Source organism: Macaca fascicularis, chromosome 5 (genome assembly GCF_037993035.2).
Source record: "Macaca fascicularis isolate 582-1 chromosome 5, T2T-MFA8v1.1".
Classification (NCBI taxonomy): Eukaryota; Metazoa; Chordata; class Mammalia; order Primates; family Cercopithecidae; genus Macaca; species Macaca fascicularis.
The window spans coordinates 110,348,926-110,369,494 of NC_088379.1; the positions used below are offsets into that span (position 1 = coordinate 110,348,926).

At 35.4% G+C, this 20,569-nt stretch overlaps 1 long non-coding RNA gene across 18 annotated transcripts in view; it reads left to right on the forward strand.

Annotated features, from left to right (window-relative positions):
* Positions 1 to 20,248, forward strand: part of LOC102119997 (uncharacterized) — a 166,667-nt gene extending 146,419 nt beyond the window's left edge. For 9 of the 18 annotated variants that reach the window (XR_010586928.1, XR_010586937.1, XR_010586929.1 and 6 more), the window contains 4 exons: positions 1,792 to 1,854; positions 15,940 to 16,068; positions 19,434 to 19,575; positions 19,958 to 20,248. This is a non-coding gene — a long non-coding RNA (uncharacterized lncRNA). Of the gene's footprint in view, positions 1 to 1,791; positions 1,855 to 15,738; positions 15,853 to 15,939; positions 16,069 to 19,433; positions 19,576 to 19,957 lie in introns of those variants that run through there. The other 9 variants (XR_010586935.1, XR_010586936.1, XR_012434984.1 and 6 more) reach the window with 3 other exon arrangements.
* Positions 20,249 to 20,569: the final 321 nt, after the last annotated feature.

The following is a 20,569-nucleotide window of genomic DNA, read 5'->3' on the forward strand; positions in this document are numbered from 1 at the left end:
TATGGAATCAGAATAAAATAAGACGTAATTCAGACAATTATGAAGTTTATGGAAAATGCACAACATAGGAAAGTGATTTATAAATCTTAAAATGTCACTGATGTTAGTAAATTAGAGAGGTTTTATTCCTTTTTCTCCATCAAACAGTCAGAGTTCTCCAGAGAAACAGAACCAAGAGGATATATACAGATATATGGAAAGACATTTATTATGAGGGATTGGCTTACACAATTTTAGAGGCTGAGAAGTCCCATGATGTTCTATCTGCAAGATAAAGGCCCAAGAAGCCAATGGTGTATTCCAAGTCCAAGCCAGAAGACTTGAAAGCCAGGAGGGCCAATAGTGTAAGCCTTAGTCTGAGTCCAAAGGCCCAGGAATGCCTATGACTAAAGGTTGGAGAAAATGTCTGTTCCAGCTCAAGCAGAGAGCAGATTCACCTTGCCTCCATTCTTTTGTTCAATTCAATGGATTGAATGATGCCCACATGCACTGGTGAAGGCAGAACTTCCTTACTCAGTCAACTGATTCAAATGCTAAAATCTATTCTGGAAACCATCACAGACATAGCCAAAAATAATGAATTATTAGCTATGTGACCATCCCTTACCCCAGTCAGGTTGACACATAAAATTAACCATCACAAGTTATCTGACTCAAAAACTTATTTAGCCTCTTCATACTTAGTTTTCTTGTCTGTAAAATTATGAGACCACTTCCACCCCTCTGAGTTCATCTTAAAAGAGATACTTTTATTATAATATTTCACTTCAAAATTCTTATTTTTTTAATAACTTTTTTCAAAGACTAATATTCCTAATAGAAAGGAACAATGATGACACAAAATTGATCATGAGGTTTATAGCTGCCTTATTGGCCAAAACAAGCATAATTCTGGCCAAAAACATGATCAATAGTGGGACATATATGTTGCCTAAAGGAGGGAAAGTAATATTAAATGTTTGACAAGCAAGAACTTTCCAATTAACTATTAGTGAAAATGTTAATTAACAAATTATATTTATATAATAATTATATAATTTCACACATCATTGGTTGTATTTTAAACAAATGGAAGTAATAACATTGATACAGCTTCAGTTGTTTCCTTAATTTCTTCATGGGAGCCAAATTGTTGCATTTTCAGGGGAATACAGGTTGTGTTTAGAGTCTGCAACCGACGATTAGTGATTCTGAGAACAATATAAATTCATATTTTCACTTAGCAATTCTTACATTTATTGTAGCTGGTTACTCTTTGGAGAGTCTTTTTCTAGTCTCTACCAAGATACCTACTCTCTATGCATGGTACAGAAGCAGCTGAAGTTGGAACTGAATGGACTATGTCAGTATGATAAACTGTAAGAAGAGATACCACACTGGAAGGCGGCCTCTCTGAACCTCCAATGCCTTGTCACTGTATATGATTCTGGAAGTTTGATAAAATCACAGTGAAGCCTCAGTTTTACTCTACTAAGGATTAAGTACCCCACCAGACCAGCAGGATTGGGATTTTTTGAAATACCTGAAAAAGCAGGAAATGCAGTATTTCTAGTTCATCTAGGTCTATACACCTTATGAAAAATAAAAGTGCCCAACTTCAATAATTTCAGAACTAAATGACTGAAATATATTGTTTAAATTATAGCTAACTATTACCAGAGAGATTATGAAACTGTGGACATCATAATTAATCAGTGAATTTAAAACTCTCAATATTTGTCTAGACCGAATTCTTTTTTAAGAAAACCTCATCAACTAATTTCAACATTTTCTGTTTTTTTTCCTTTCTAGTATTATCTTCTGATATATACTAAATTGTAAAACTATCAAAATGCGGCCAGCAGAAGGAGAAAGGTGAGAAAGTCAAAGATCCAGAGAATGAATGATCTAGATTGCTCCTGTGCAAATGAAGATTATATTATTTTTGTGCTTTCATTTTTCGTATGTAGATGAACATTGATATATTTCTTATAGATTTATATTTTTATCATTCGTTTAATTTAAAAATTGCATTTTATTCATTTTCTTAATGTTTGTACAAATACATACTTGCTAACTATTTTTCAGAAAACATCAGGCAGTTATAGCCAGTCTGCCAATCCCATGACCTAGAAAATTTCTGCTTTTTTAGCTTGAAGTTTCAAAGAAAAAAAGATTAAAATAGAAAGTGAATTTTCAAACTGGTATGAATACTAATCTGGGATGACCTGTCTCTCCTTTTTTTCTTTCTAGACTATTAATGCCTCACACAAAAAAAAGAAATCTTTCAGTCCTTTATTGTTTATTGAATCTCAGCTAACTATCAGATACTATACTACGCTCTGAGAATAAAAAGTTGGAATAAACAGCATGTCAGATCTCAAAGAACTCAGGTCTAGGTAGTAGGCAAAACCATATAAACACCTAATTGTATAGACCTAGAACAATCTGGTAGGTGGTAAAATGGAAACCTGTTTAATGTGCTGGGGGATCCCAGAAGGGGGCAAATTTGGGTGGCAAAGAGGCATCAGGAATTGATTCACAAAGAGGTTGTTGTCAGGGTTGGTCCTTGGAAAACATATTGTGAATATTCAGTTGTGGTTGGGGGAGGAAAACATTTCAGGTATAAGAACTTGCATAAGCAAAAGGGCAAAGACATGGATATAAAGATGTGCATGTCTGGGGATGTTAAGAAACAGGACATTTATGTGGGACAGAGAAAGCAGGCAGGCAAGGCAGATGGAATGAGGCAAGACAAGCCTAGAAAGGCAAGAGATTGGGTCCACAATTATGCTTCATTTTTAATACTTATTTCTTACTGTATGTTTCCACATTTTGAAGCAGTTGAAAAATTCTAGGTAAAGAGGAAAACCTAGTTTAAAATTCTTTCAACTAACCCTCACTTGTTTAATGGCATTTTAAGAAGTCTAGAAAGGCAGATACTAAATTTTCCTTAAGTCTTCTTTAGTACTGATGTGGAAAATCATGATATACTTGCAGCCTGGCTGCTGCTAAAAATGACTAAGTCATTTATAAAATCTTATTAATGTTTGTTTTGATATGGCTTCTCCATTTCCGATGTTACCTAACACGCATTTCCATCTTCATAATCCAAGCCATTCTTGCTTCAAATACTATAACTAAAACAGCTTTGTAAAGAATTTCCTGATACGTAAATCTCTTTCCTTTCTATCTACAGCTACTATAACTGTTAAAAACAAAACAAAACAAAATAAAAACTTCCTCAGGTGTGTCTTATATCAGAAACTTGCTTCACACACACACACACACACACACACACACACACACACACACACACAATAACACACCATATTTTTTAAGTTTTAAAATCTCTTTATATTTTTATTACCCCTGTATCTATCTGTCTCACCACTGAGTTGTAAGCTCTGTGAAGACCCGGGCCTTTACTTATACTGATGTCTGCTCCAAGGTTCCTAGAACACTACTGAACAGACACGCATTCAGAATGTGTGCTGATTGACTCTTGCATCCTTGCCCGTTGTTCCTGGCTTTTCTTTTTTGCTTATTTCAACAAAGGAATACAGAGAAAGATAAGTAAATTTAATATAAAAGTTTGTTCAGGTACCTTTGCTTTTTGCTTTGTTGTTGTTGTTTTGTTGTTTCATCTATGAGTAAACATACTGTAAAATAGAGACTGAAAGAGATGTGCAGTTAAGACCATAAAAACTGTAAAATTCTGAGTTTCTATTCCTCTGTCTGGATAAAGTCAAATAACATTACTTTACTTATTTATGTACATACTAACTTGAAGTTCACATAAAGGAACAAAGTATCGGTCTTTTCACAGTCTCACAGGGGCTTGAAAACTTAAAGGAATTCCCAACAACAGTCAGCAAATTTGCCGTGCTTGGCCTGGTTTGGAACGTTATTAAGTGCTTTACCCTTTCCAAGTGCTTTGCAATAATTTATAAGTCACTTTTTAAAAAATCCTGAGGGGGAGGGAATAAGTATTATGGCTATTTTTTTAAATAACAAAATATAAAAGAAGAAAGGAAGAAAGAGAAGGAGGCTTACATTCTCAGTGCTCACTACCTTCTTTCATTTTGGCTTCTCTGGCTTTGGATTCCCCACTTGGTTCATGACTTTCCAGAACACCAGGGCATATTGATATACAAACCATAAATAAGGAAGGAAAAATCACAAACTTGCCTCCCACTGCTCAGGTTTTAAAGTGGTACACCCATCATAGGCTTCTCTATTCTATTTCTTCTGCCTAAATCACAGGAGCTTAGAGGTGCCCAGGACTACAGAGTCTGCTAATCTGGCCTCTTTCTACTCTCCAAATCGAGACCTCTCACTTGTTTTTATTTTCTGGAAAAATAGTGCTGTTCTATCGTGTTGGTCCTGCTGTAACAAAATACCTGAGACTTGAGAATTTACTAGGAGCAAAATTTTGTTTTGTACTGTTTAGAGGCTACGTTCAAGACCACGGAGTTGGCATTTGGTATCTGATGGGGGCCTTCTTGCTGCTTCTCATGGTGGAAGGCAGAAGAGAGTGAACCCATGTCCTCAAGCTCATTTATAAAGGCCTTCATCCCATCCATGAGGGCTCTGCCCTCAGGAATTAATCACTTCCTAAAGGCCCCACTTCTTAATACTACCACATTGGCAATTGTCTCAACATATGAATTTTGGGGGACACATTCAGTTCATAGCAGTGTTCTTTCGTAGGTGAACCTCCTTTGGCTTCTGGCTGAAGCTGTGGGTGCTGTCACCTGCTCCCCCACACTAACTTGGCAGAATGGTGGGGTGCACTTTCTGCAGGTTTACACTCTCCCCTAGATTCACTCTTCTGCCTTCTATTTAGATTCCTTTGGTAGCTGATTTCATAGCTTGCTCTCTCCTGATTAATTCTTCCAGGATTCTCACATCTGCTCCCTCCTCTGCTCTTGCTCTCATGGAACACCAGCTTTCTGAAAAGCTCACGTAGGACTTCACTTCAGGCCTCACATAGCTATGAAACAAATTTTTGTGTGGGAGGTTCTTATGGTCTTTTATGAACACGTAAAATATGAAAACCCTACATGGTGATTTTTTCCTGATTAACTTGCTCTTCTTTATCTGAGGTTATCCCTCTATCTCAACTCATGGTTTACTTACTGACCCAATGTCTTTCCTCCCATTTTAGAACAAATATAATTATAGGTTTAAGATAGGTGTCAGGTTTTTCTTTAATAAAGAGAAGAATCATTTGTTGCTAACTAATCCCAATGAGAATTTGGGGGGATGGGGAAGGAAAGCTTCTCAGGAAACTAAAGAGCCTGGTGAAATTAGAAAGGCATCACTTCCTACCCTTAGTGTCAGGGATTTAACAGGAATGATCTCTTCTTTACTTTTCTCCCTTATAGACAATTGCTGTGAGGATAAGAAAAAGGCTGCTTTTATGCATGAGCTTAAGTCTGGATTAAGGAATGAATCACAACTGCTATTTTCTAGAGCCTCTTGTCACTGGGCAAGGCCGGGTCATACCATTTGGCTTCTATTTTATTAATCAATGAACAGTTTCAGAAAGTAGCACAAGCTGCAGCTCAGATTGGCACTTTGTCTTTATTTTTCCCCCCTTTTTAAACAATATCCTTGTTGAGCCACCTGTGATTTTGGAATTTACTCATGTATATGTATTCATTCAACAACATTCAACAGCAAACACGTCGTCGAGTACTATGGTGACTGAGTTCGTGAATTAGTGGTTTTAATTCTTCACTCCCCTGTAGCATAATGTACATTCTCATTCTTTTCATGGCTTCATGGTCAGAGGAGTGTACATAAAGCTCCTTGTCTTTAGACTTCTCCATGTATCTTTTTTTTAACGATGGGATATAGCATACCTGCCTTAAGTAAGGGCTTGAATTGTCCTTGTTCTTTTATCATTGCCATGACAAGAATAGCTGCTATCCCATTATCCAATGAGCCTCAGTATATGGTACATTGTACAGAGATGCCCCAGCCAACTCACACATCTGCACTGAAGCAGTGCCCTCCCAGGTGAACCACAGATGTGTGAATGAAAAATAAATAAATAAAACCATTGAGTTTGGGCTTGTTTATTATGCACTGTAGATATCATTTTCACAAAGCTGAGTAATATAGGCATTTAGATAAGGACATCAGGCCTAAAACCAAATACAGAGTTTTTAACTTTTAAAATAGACTTACTATTTAGACTCACAGTTTATTAATAAAAATATATGTATTTTTATTTGTTGCAATAGTGTATTTAAAAAATACATTATTGCAATAAAATAAATTTTGCAAAGAAGTATGAAGAAGCATATGGAAGTATATAGCTGAAAATGCCTCATTCTGTCTTGAGAGGTCACGAGAAAATTGTCCATAGAAGAAACAATACTGAAACATTTGGATCTTGGGGAAAGAGACAGTGAGAACATTTCAGACAGGAGAATACAAACAGGAAACAACACAGCTGGTTAAATCAGACATTAACCATGTTAATACCATATAATATTAAATCAGACATTAACATCATATCATAAAAATGATAGACAATCAAAGGGGCCATATCAGATATAGAGTAAGGAGCACTCTTGAGCACTTATTTGTAAAGGCTGCTGAAACAGGGCAGGTGTTCAGAAAAAATAGAGAGCCAGTTAACACAAGGAGGAGAGTCCTTGTATAGCTGCCAAAATATGAATTGATCTCATTGCTGCCAACGTGGTCAGGGATCTCAAGTGAGGGGAAAAATCCTTGAAGCATTGACCTTATTGACCTTGGCTGTAGTAAATACATGGTGAACAACTGTTTGAGGTTTATCAGTTTGAAGGACTGCCAAGTCATTTGACAACTAGGAACTCCAAGTCTTGATCTAGCTTGCACCCTTAGAGATGATCTAACTCAACATTTTCATCTTGTGGATGAGAAAACTAAAATTCAGAAGACCAAAATGTACTCAAATTCAAAAATTTAAAACCAGAAACCAGGTCTGATTTATCACTCCTGACTTCTTTCTACTATACAATACATTTTCCTCCCTTAAATTTACCAAAGCCTATAGGGAATGGGGAGATCTGCACATGTAGAAGGGTCAGAATTGAGACTTAAGAATATATGTCACTATAATAATAAAGAATTAAGAGTTAGGAGAACAGAGAAGTTCCATATGCATAGAAATATCCATGATATCATGTCATTTTCCACAAGAATGTGAATGTTTAGAATTTTATAGAATGCCACCACACAAGGTAAGCTTTAGTTTAGGAAAAGTCACTTATGTTAAATTGACTAAAAGGATGGGGTAGGAATAAATAAGAGCAGCTCCTCAGAAACACATCTAGAAGAAGCTACAACCAGCCTAACATCTTGCTTATCACCAACAGAGCAGTTGGGGGTAAAATACCTTCTAAAGCAAGCACACAATGAAGAAAACTGAACAAAATAAACTGACACGATTCAGCAATAGTATCTTCTGGGAAAATCCGGAAGATGTAAAGGCACTACTCTGTGCTTTCCTCCTCTTAAGAACATCTAATATCTTCTATAACATTAAATATTTTGGCAGAAGATCCAGAACCCTCTTTTACAGCTTGATACAATTGTATCTATTCTTACAGATGATTTCAGATCCCTTCAAAGATGCCTTGGAGGGACAGAATAGATTTTTCCTAAGCCATAGAATTCCCAATAGTACATATTATAGCAAGGGACACGGAATGAGCAACCAATTAGCATTAACTGAGCACAAGTGTGCCCAAGACGGAGCATGTGTTGTTCACTTCACATTGTCCTGAGGCAGATGTCATGTCTTTCTCACACCTGCTCCGTGGGACTGGTGCAGATACTGAGCTCTCATCTCTAAATGAAAGTTGAGCCATCAATACATGCAGGCTTGACAAAACAAACAAACAAAAATGACAACAACAACAACAACAACAACAACAACAAACAGGGCTAGTTTAGTCTAAGGAAAAGGACCCGATCTTTGAGTGAATTTAATGAAAAAGTACAATTATGAAGATTTGTTATTTAGAATATTGACATAAAAATGGCCTCTTAAGAGAAAATAAAGGTTGATTGAAAGCATTTATTGCTGTAAAAATAAAGTGGAGAAGAGCAGAAGCATTTAAATAACATATTTTGATCCACAGATCCAGGGATATCTGTGAGACTAAATACCCGCCATGGGTGAGACTGGTGAACTGTAGCTGGCACAGTGGCTCACATCTATAATCCTAGCACTTCGGGAGGCCGAGGCAGCAGGATCACTTGAGCCCAGGAGTTTGAGAACAGCCTGGGCAACATAGCGAGACTTAGTCTCAACAGAAAACATTAAAATTAGGTGGACATGATGGTGCCCGCCTGTAGTTGGTACAGCTCTTGGTAACTGAGGAAGGATGATTGAGCCCAAGAGTTCAAGGTTACAATGAGCTTTGATTGCACCACTGCACTCCAGCCTGGGTTACATAGACCAAGTCCTTGTCTCAAAAACAAAACAAAACTAGTAAACCTCAGTAGACAGTTTTTTGCCCATATTTCTAATTCTCTGCTAAATACGACTACTTCACTATATCCAAGGTACTGGATAAACCTATTTATCCCTGAAACAACCACAGAATAGATGTACCTCCTTTTGGAAGATGCACTTCCTTTTGGATATTCTTCCTTTTGTCCTTAAGTTCAGGCCTCAGTGTTCTGCTCTAATTAGTTTAACTCTCCTCAACTCCCTGTTTCCTCCAGCTTTATCTGATCCTTCTGGTAACAAGACCCACGTGTTTCCCTCTACAGTGCCAACTTCATTCTGATGCTGTACATCACTCTCTAATCATTCCACTCTCAGGTAAAGTTCAGTTTATTCTACAAATACCAAAATGGGTGAATTCTCCTGTCCCCACAGCAGCCTCATGAATGATTTTCTTAGAAAGTGCTAATATTCCTCTTCCATGTACATAGCACTACCTCTTTTGGCTTTCCTTCTACTTCCCTATTTCTTTTCTGTCTCTTAGATCTCATTTTCCCGCTTCAAGATTATTATTCTCCATCTCTGCCCTTAAATTTATTTTTCTTATTTTTATACTTTCTTCCTTAACAGTCTAATTAATTTAATTCTATGCAATTGATAGGTTAATATCTTCCGATTCGATTTCTCTTTTACATTTTTGCCCTATATTTCGAATTGTCTGCTAAATACAACTACTTGGCTATTCTACTTACACCTAAAATCCAATGAGCCAAAATGGAAACTACTGTTTTTCTCATGCAGACTCAGTTACCACTGTTTCTGGCCAAGGTGTGAACATTTTTCCTGGGTTTGAAACTTCAGCACTCTCAATGATTGTTTTATTTCTCTTGCTCCATGTACCCCCACATTCTGATCCAACCACTTTCTTAGTACTTTTGTATCTACATTTTTAATGTTTCCTTCATTCACCTTCTTATCTCCAATCTCATTGCCTATGTCCCAGTTCAGGTCCTCATTACTTTTCTCTTGAGTTATTATGAGAGCATCTTAACTGAAGTCCTTTTTTTGCACCAATTCATTTAAAATATGGTAAAAATATTTCTAAACAAAGAACTGCTCTGATATTGTCATGCATTTCTTCCTCTTTCCTCATATCTGTCAATGTGGCTGTTTTATATTCCTCGGCCTAACATTTAAAGCATCCAAATCTCCATGACCTCATTCCCAAGCTTATTTCACACTAATTCTTTTTATAGAACCATAAATTAAGCTAAACTTAACCACTGGATTGTTATTTGCTAGGATATAATGTTGGAAGTTAGATCTTATTGTTATTGTTATTATTATGTTGTTGTTTCTGTTATTATTATGTTGATCATTTTGGTAAATATATTTTATTTATCATCTTTATATATTCAAATTATAGTAATTTGTCAAGCTCCAACTCATTTTCTTCCTTCTTTATAAATGCCTCCCACAACTGGAAATAATTCCCACTCCAAAATTCAATAGTGTTTTTCTATGCCTTTGTGTATTGTGTATTTTGACTAAGAGCATCTCTCCTACTAGACCATAAACTCCAAAGGGTAAATCTATGTCTAATTAACATTGCATTTATCAGAGAAAATACTCCAGTGCCAATAACATACAATTAAGCAAATTTGTATATTTACTTAATGTACAAATTAATAATCATAGCTAACTTTTTTGGAAGGGTAGCTTCTCAGTGTTGCATGGAAGTATGTGCTATTTTGTTCTTCAATTTTTTAATTAGAAAAAAGCACTGAAATTCAAGTGGTTAAGTAAGTTGTCTAAAGTCAGAGTAAATGTCAAGACCAGACTCTCAAATTTATAGTTCTAACACAGACCTCTCCCTGAGTTCCACTCCCATATACCCAACTACTTTCTCTACGTTTCCATTTGAGTGTTTAATACTCTTCTTTTGTGACAGCTTTCATACCTATCCCTTATAGTTCATTGTCTTCAATTTGGGTCTAGCTTAGCATGCCCTCATATCATATCAAGGCTACTGAATTTGTTTAATGACTTGGTCCTTTAACCCATACTTTTTTAATAATTCAATTTGTCCTACATTTATCTTTCTAAATCACTTCCTGTAATACTGTCACTATCCTGCTCTAACATTTTCAATGGCTTCCTACTGACTATAAAAATAAGCCCAATTTTCTCTGTCTGGCAACCAATAAAATCCACTAATTGGCCTCAATCTATGTCTCCAGTAAAATGCTCCCTAACATGTAGCCTCTACACCCAAACAAATTAATCTCTTCATTGCATTTGAATATACCATGTGTATCTGTGTCCCTTTTCAGAAATTATGTGTAAGATTTGGCTTTATTGGAACACATTCCTTATTCCTATCTACTTATTAAAGTCTAAAGTGTCTGTACTATTTATCTATCAAACTAGCATTCTTTTTGTGGGGGAGAAAGAAGAGGGGAAGGATGATTACTCAGAGACTGCCCAAGGTAAACTGGCATGTACAATTAACCTACTTAATACCCACATACTTTCAACATCTATATCAAATCTCACCTCTTCTAAAATTTTCAGACTCATGGCCTTTAGTTTTAGTGATCATTTTTTCTTTTAGAGCACTGTTGTGTCATAGTAAATCATATAAAAGTCAACATCCTAAGACAAAGAGCTGAATCCTGTCTCCTCTACTTAATAACTACGTGATCATGCAAAGACCTCTTAAATTCTTGGGAAGTTTTATTTGTAAATGGAATTATTTCTCTAATTTATTTTTATTCCTATAGTAGGATAATACATCTACATCCTTTCCCTTGTAACTTTGTAGTATCTGTCACTGTGGATGAAATATAACTTCGTTTCTGATGGATGTTGGCCTCAGCTACGTGACTTGGTTTAGTTAATAAGAGGTTAAGAAACATAACATAACAGAGGCTTTAAATGGGCATCCATGATTTAGTTTGTCTATTTGTGCTTCTGTAAGTCACTCTGAGGTTGACATACCTGAGGAAGTCATTGCTTCTTTATCCTGTGCCTTGGAATAAAGACGTATGAAGTGAAACCACTCCAACTCGAAGCTTGGAGTCAAGTACGACCCATCCAAGTCAAACAGACAAGATTAAGAAACCAATGCGAACCTACAGATCAAAGACCAGAAGAAAAAAAGAGAAGTAGTAGTTATAAGCCACTAATATTTGAGGTTCTTATATAGCCCTTTTCCAGGACAAGCTAACTGATATGACTATCTCACATATTTTTGTGAGACAAATGATAGATGTAAGTGAAGATGATTTCAGAAATTACAAAATGCAATACAAATGATATTTGATTATTGCTACTCAGTATTATGAATTTGTATCCATTTCTTGTTTCCTTATCTAAATTTTAAATATGAGAGAGATAAACTATTATATGAGAAATAGAATCGTTAGATAATTAGATAAGAGATAATTATATTTCTTATATTTGCCAAAATGCCCTACATGATGCCTTATACCAAGTAGGTACTGAAGAAGTATTAACGTTGCTGCTGTTAGCATGCCTCCCAAGTATATTTTGTTTATGTCTTTGTTTTTGTTCTTTTAGTTCTTCAGTTTTTGACATTTTCATGGTAGTATAAGATATTAAGAGGGTGTATTATCAAATCAAACTACTGATTTCAGAAACTGCCTCAAACTCTTATTATCATCGGGTCTTGGGCAAACTGCTTAAACCCTCAAAGCATTAACTTATTTATTTATAAGAATAATATTATTACTAATAATACATTCATCAACTAAAATTAATTACAATAATCATTTGGCAGTGATTGTCACATCATAAAATACCCAGTAAATAGCAGCTTTTATTATATTTTTAATATTTTAAATGTTCCTTTCTCCTCTCCAGAAATTTCTAAACAAACTTCTCAGACCATCTTATCCTTCTCTAGCCAAATATAATTCTTCCAGATAGACAGAAACACACACACAGACATGCACACGCGCACACACACCTCTTGCAGGGTTTTCCATAAATAGGTGGGGAACAGGAAAAAGTGCTCTTAATAACTCTGTGTTTTCTCTCTGCTTTCTGGTCATCTACTTGATGTTTCTAATGCCCCCCAAACAATTTCTATTCCTATTCACCTAACTAATGCTGAACCATCTTCAAATTTCTACTTAGAGGACACTGACCCTGGAGAAGCTTTCCCAGACTCTTCAAGGCTAAGCTGAACATCCCTCTTATAAAGAGCTTTCATAAATTCGTGATTGAGGGCACTTAAAACTGCTTTTTGACTTGTCCATTTTTAAAACTGTACTGTAAGTTATTTGAAGGCATAGACTGTGTTCATCACTTTCACTAGAACCTGGAACAGTCCTGGCACATATTAATCACTTAAAAGTATAAGATAAAAGAATAAAAACGAAGAAAGAAAGGAAGAGAACAAGGGGAGAGAGACAGCGAGAGAGCATAGACTGTGTTCATCCTTTTCACCAGGACCTAGCACAGTCTTGGCACATATTAAGCACTTAAAGATATAAGATAAAAGAATAAAAAAGAAGAAAGAAGAAAGAGAATAAGGGGGGTCGGGGGAGGAGAGAGAAGGGAGGAAAGAAAGAAAAAGGTTACTTTTGTTTTTTTGCTTTTCAGAAGAGAATGTTAAAAGAGCAAGACAATTACTATAACATCATCAAAACTCATTTTCCATCTAAATCTACATTTTGTTTGAAATCACATGTCAGTGTGTTCTCTTCCACTCATCAGGGTAACAGGCTATTTAAAAACACCAACTCATCATAAAACCTATTTGAGACAAAATGGAATGAATAGAGTAAGGTGGATTTCTATTCTTTTCTTCCTTATTCTCCTTCCTGCTCATTTTAGAAAAAGGCTCTTCTTCTTCACTAAAAACCCTCCAGCAAGAAACAAATATAGAATATTTATCTCATCTACTTTTTTAAAATTAAGAACAAGAAATTTAAGTAATTATTTATTTAAAATATTTATTTGTGCTTTATATTTCTGGATAGGAATTAGAGATAACAAGTCTAGATCTGGTTAACAATGGGTAAAAAAGAGGAAGACAAAAAATGGAGAAATTGATTAAAAAGTAGACAATACAAAGGAAAGAAGGAATACAAGAAACTTTAGAGTAATGTCTCTTCATAGCACTTCTGTTTTAATCCTAAATTCTAAATATCCCCCTCTGGGTATGAGGAGAAGAAAGGTCTACAGGATCCTAAAGTATTCTCTAATACTGAGGAACAGGACTGGAATGATATCCCTCTGGAGTTTGACAAAATCTAACTGAAATTAAAATATGGCTATCAAACCAGCAATTCACTATCTTTACTTAAAGGAATAATAAGTCAGGTGTTAATAACATAAATTAATAGTTTCCATTGTTCTTAATTTAAGTGGACAAGTATTAGATACAGCTTATCTGTGCTGCCTTTTATTTTCACATAACTACCTTCAAAAATTATTCAAAGAGTTTAAAGAAGAAAAAGTTGCAGAAAGAGTTGGATAAACAGACAAAAAAGAAAGAAAAACAGGGAAGAGCCAGTCAACTTAGCAACTTTAATTGTCCATGTGGATTATAACAGTGGATTTGTCTCAGTTAGAACTATCCAGTGCACTGGCCCTAAAATACACAGAAAATTACTAGGGGTGTTGTTGTTGTTGTATATTAATTTCTGCTATATAGACAGACTCAGTTCTCTTCCCATATTTGTCTGATATATGCCGGCAAACAGAAATCTCTCAAGAAATGTTCGTGAATGTGTAAAAACAAGATTGCATAAATAATCTCCTTATTTATCATCAGGGCCAGGGCTATTGCTGAGTACCCAATTTATACCCAAAGTTGATTCCTCTGAAACAATGACACTTAATGTACACAGCCTCCCAGAGAAGAGGAGACAGCTCCTGTCTGTTATGTGACTGTAAGCCACTTGTCCAAACCAATTCTGCAGCAACAAGTGCCAAGTAGATTGGGAAAATGTACAGATGGCTGCCTGCATGCATCACTGAATTGGGCTGCCACCACAGCCCATTGTTTTATTTATTACTGACAAAGTAATTAACTGCTTGACTCCTTCTTTTTAAATTGGTCATCCTTAATGGACAGCTGCACTGGTGGGGGGTGGGGGTTGTACTAATCATGCCTTTGACAGGAGCGAGCTCCACAGCCCCACTGCAGCAGCTAGAGCCTTTGTGAGGTCATCCCTTTGCTGCTGGACAGAAACCCATGCTTCACTATCCCCAGGGTCTTTTAACAGGCTTCCTCACTCGCAGAAAACACACAGCATTTTTTTTTTTCTGAGAGCTTCTTTTTCTGAAGTATAATACAATGGTAAAAAAGTCATTTTTTAGTTTGTTTTCCATGTAATCATTTATTTTTTGTTCAAGTAATAATTTCTTAAATACAAACTGAAAAAATGCCTTTAATAATACTTGTGGAAGAAGATTGCAATAATCTCAGCAGATATTACCCAAATTATAAGGAAGCTAGAGGTCATGTGACGGCATCAAAAGCTGTTTCAACTCACTTCTCTGTCCAGCAACCAAGTATTTATTTTTATTTCTATAGCATAAAGAATGATCTTTATTTTTTCTACAGTATAATGAATATTAGATGCTTGCAGAATATTTTACATCACAGAATCCTAAAGATATTTTTATAGTGAGCATGCCTAATATATCAAGCTCAGGCTCATTTGTTAGTAATACAATACCAGATTCACGGCATAGGCAAAATTCTTCCTAGGGGTCTCATGCTTGTCTTTTCTTACCTGTGAAATGAAAGCCATTGTTCTTTCCTGCCCATACTTCTTCCTGACCTAAGTAACTTCAACTCTGTTCTTTAGGATTTATTCTATAAAATCAGGGGACTGGACATAGAGCATCTCTAATAATCTGTGACTATCTGGATATTGAGGCAAATAAAAATTATAAGGTATTACTCAAAATAATAAAAACTGTGAATATGCAATGTAAGGGGCATGTATTAATTACAAATACAAGTAAATCTTGATTTGTTTTTATTATTACAAATATCAGTGTCAGTGATTTGAGTTTGCTTGTGAAAAAGTCTTTTATATATTCCTTTCTGTGCTTTGCTAATTTTCCATTCTGTATTCCAAGGCAGACCAACAGATTGCAACAAAATCGGGTTAAACATTGATCTTCCGCCCTGACATTGCATTAACTTTTGTAATAAACATCTTCACTGTGTCAACCAGCACTGTGTTTACATATTGAACCCAGCAGCCAATTGTCTTACTTCTTTTAGGTGCTTTTGAATTCCAGAAGGAATCTTATCTGGAAGACTAGAATCATGCATCTGTCATGCCTTTCAATTTTGTATTTCAGATTAACTGCTCCTTTTCCTCCACGTTCTTAAGGTCTTCTAAGAAATTTCCTTCCCAATTCACTTGGTAAGTACCTGCTCAGGCTGTTATTCTATAATGAATTCATGTCTTTTCTCCTATTTTTCCTGTGCCGCCCTTTTTATCTGGAGTCAGGATTCTGAGCTCTGACCTCCCTCCTTGTCATGTTGTCTGAGGAGAATTGCAGACAGACCCTCAGACCTCAAATATTCTAAATTTTGAAGTCCCAGCTTTGGCTGAGAGGAGGCCAGCATTGGAGTACAAGTAAGCACTGATATATATATATATATATATATATATATATATATATATATATATATATATTTTACTTACAGTCTCTGAAAATTAACTATTTCTGTTCAGGTTCAGGGACTGACTGAAAGTATGAGCCAATAGGTGTGCCTATCCATTACTGATCAAATATTCTCTATTTTTGAATGTTATGAAGAATACACATTTAGGAATTGGTTTTCATATCTGCAGATAGGGTCCATGCTGCTTGCTTCACTGAAGCAACACGTAGAAGCTGACTAACAAAGGAGAAGGCTGAGGAGAAATTGCTCCATGAGATAAGGCATCGCATTTATCCCTGAATGTTTCTCTCTCTCCAAACGCACAGAAACATGTCATAAAGTGTGGGATTAGGGTCTCTAAAGGACATGTAATACCTCATTCCTGGAGATGTGGTCTAAAATGAAAGGGTCAAAATCGATGGTCAAGTCACAACATTTATTCCTAGAGTCTTATTTTAATAAATATGAAGAGATCTGCAAAAATTGTATGCCTGGGAAAAAAATCCCATTCAGACCAACTGACCCAGACCAATTAATGACAACTCAGAGTAGTAATAATGAAAAATTCATTAGACTAACTCCCATAATTTGCTAAAAGGGTATTTATACAAAACACTGTACTAAGTATATAACACAATATCTCATTGTGTGATCCTTATAATAGCTCTGTGAGGTACATGTCCTTATTCCTATTTTTTAGACAGAAAAGTCTCTGATAAATAACTTGTCTAAAGTCACGTATTTACCACATTTACCAGAGTTATAACCCAAATTGGTCTGACTCTAAAAGCTCTTATCCATTCAGTCCTATTGTAAAATAAGCACACCAGTGGAGAGCAATAGAGAACGGGAGTGCAGTCACGATGGGAGCCTGTCATTGGATCTCATGTATGCAGAGGTTCCTCCTTCCAGGAGAGCTTTGCCCTTGTCCTCATTAACTTTTACGTCAATACATTCAATGCATTGTATTGGATTTCTAGATTGGGAGCTAAAAAAAGAAAAGATTTCTAAATATCAGCTATCTTATTTTACCAGTTTGCTTAAACAAGTTACAGAATATCTCTATTCATAATTTTTTTACCTAAAAATCGGAATAAAACTACTCTTCAATAAGTGATTTTTAAAAATGATGATAAAATTAAAGGAATTTAGAATAATCCTTGCACATATTGGGCACTTAGAAAATTTTGCTTCCTTACTGTCTCCCTTCTCCTTACATTTCAATTTTGCACAATGTCTCATGGCCTCTTCAGAGCAGAGACTATGTAGTATTTACCTTCATATCTTCAGACCAAATGCTTAGCATATAGTCAGTGGACAATTACTGGAAGTGATTTAGAGACATTGAGAATTACTTCCTTTGAAATTTTAAGAGGTATGGTAAAACTTTGGTTTCAGAATATATATTTATTGATTTTTCAAATATGTATTTTTGGTCAACCTCTTGGGATCTTTAGAAAAGAAAATTTTCCAGTATTTTTTTTTTTTTGAATCTCAGGCCAAGAGAATTAGAACACTCCGTAAAATTACATAGGTATATCTGATAAAGGCCATACTCTGTTTTTCCATATAAGTATAAAACTGATAAAGGCCATACTCTGTTTTTCCATATAAGTATAAAACTGTTGTATAAAAAATTACCTTCTGGCTAGGTGTGGTGGCTCATGCCTGTAATTTCAGCACTTTGGGAGGCCAAGGCATGCAGATCACTTGAGGCCAGGAGTTCAAGGCCAGCATGGCCAACATGGCAAAACCCCCTCTCTACTAAAATACAAATATTAGCCAGGCCTGGTGGCGCGTGCCTGTAATCCTATCTACTGTGTAGGCTGAGGTGGGAGAATTGCTTGAAACCAGGAGGTGGAGGTTGAAGTGAGCCAAGATCATGCCACTGCACTCTAGCCTGGGCAACAGAGCAAGACTCTGTCTCAAAAATATAAATAAATAAATTACCTTCTAAAATGTTATCCTCTTCACTCAAATATATACAGTAAAAGATGTCTGTCCAATAGTATAATATATTTTGTTTAGCAAAAATACATTAGTCAATTATTTATCTTAAATTTCCTTTTTCCTCCTCAGTCTAACATGTTTATTTTTATACTGGACTTTGGTCTATCCATTTCACATATGGCTTAACTATTTCCTATATAGATAGTTCAGTATCTGTTAGCTGCATAGCAACCTAATCCCAAAATGGTGTTTTAACATTTCCTCACCATCTCTGAGTTGTTTGGACTCAGCTGGACGGTTTTTCTGCTTCTTATGATGTCAGCAAGGGCTATAGTCATCTGAGGTCATGGGTGGCCTACAACATCCAAGATGGCTGCCTCCTATAACTGGCAACTGATGTAAGCTGTTGGTTGAGAGATGCTAATAAGCAGATCTCCTAAGTTTTCCTTGATATGACCTCTCCATGTGGCTGGTTTCTGAGAAGGAGTACCCAAAGGGTGAACGTTTGAAGGGAAGGAAGCAGAAGCTAAAAGTCTCTTAAGGCCTCCTTTCTGTGCATTCAGTTGCTCAAAGGCCATTGCAGATTCAAAAGAGGAGAAATAAACACTCCCGTTGACCTGATGTGCATTAAAGAGAAGAAATTGGTGGGTCATTTTTAAAGACTGATTATTAAATATAAATAGTTATTCTGTTATATATTTTTGTAAATGATTTCATTGTCCATTCTACTGCTATAAATTTTTCTTCTGTATGTAAGAATTTAAAATCAATGGTTTCTTTCTATGTACTAATCTACACACAGTTGTGTTTATCATTTGATAAATGATATGTCTTTGATGAATATATTACATGATACTGAAAACCTGATGTACCATTAAACATATAAATAAATATTTCACATTTTAGAATTCTGAGCTCTAACTCCTTCTTTAACCTCTGCGTTAGAATTAGACAAAAGCACTCAGATTTAAAATATATTAAATGAGGCAGTGGGAGAGGTAGGTGGTGAAATAAAGTTTTTCGTTAGTCTTATTTTTCTCTTTTTGTTCATACATTTTGAGCTCTCAAAATAGCTGCAAAATGCTTTATTACATTGCTAATATATGCTTAATTTAAAAAAAATCCAAACTCTACCAAATTTAGCTAAATGAAATAGTTACATGTTATATTGGTGTGTAAGAGGTAGGGAGAAGGAGCACATTCTAAACTTCCTTGCTCTTTTCTAAATTTGTCTGTGAGAGACCACCGATTAAGAGTCAGAATTTCTAACTCCAGTGTGGATGGACTTCACTGGAGTAACTATTAAACAAGATGCATTACAAGTGTTACCATGATAATCAGGTGAAGTTATTAAATAGAAAAGAACATATTTCTGTCTTTTGTAAGGAGAAATACATCATTTCCATGGAGAAATGAAGGAACTCTCTGAAGCCTGGAAACCCCTGGGAGGGGAGCACATGTATTATTCTAGATCAGAACTAAATATTCCAGCATGGAGGATGACCTCATGTGGCCTCCCTGTCGAAAGGTATGTAAAAACAAATGTTGTAACTATGAATTTGACATTAACCATGGGAAAATTTAAGACAAATGAAAGTTATACATTATTGATGAATCTCTTTGGGAAACTTGTTGAAGTTATATGTCATTTTTTCATTCACTAATCAGACAGTAAGGTTATTGGGTCATGAATGGTAGGTATACTTAGCAAATAGTATTTCTATTGTGTAAGTTCTTTTTGTGCCTTTTCTTGTTATTAGATAAATTATACCTGGGTATTCTTTAAATGGGAAATTGTCTGCGCTCGTGTAATTGAAGCAACATTACATCTGTTAATAGAGAGCAGAAGATATAATCGGAATTTTGCTACAAGTGGAAAAGAAGGAAATTAATATTCTTTTTGTTTTTAGACATGCAACCTATGTATTAAGTAAGATATTGTTGATGGCAAGTACACACTGCTTGGCATTGATTTCTTCCTTGCTGCAAGGAGGTGGACCCAAGGTGAATTCAAAATGGAACACAGGAAATAAGAAGTAAATATAGTGAAAGGCAAGAATTTGATTTGATGAAACTCATCACTAAATGATGAAACTGATTACTCAACGTATGTTATTACTAGAGCTTTTTAGTAGAGATATGATACTATCGGTGTGAGCCAATATAAAATTGCATTGTAATAAAGAGCACTGGATCTAAAATGAGACTGGTTACTATCTCAGTGTTTGTTTGAATATCTTTAAGGTAGCGGTAAAAACCGAATATGAAGTAAGGTACATGAGAAAAAATTGTCATGATATTTAGGAGTTTTAGTAATAATTATATAAACATTAATGTTTCTGGGTAAGTTTCACAAAAGAGAAAATCTTGTAAGAAGCTAAAAGGGGTAAGGAAACCTTTCCTATAAAGGAACAAGGATGAGAACTATAGCAAAATTTCATCAGAAATCATGCAAGCGAGAAGAAATTAAAGTTAAATATTTGAATTGTTAAAAAAAAACCCACCAACCTAAACTTCTGTAT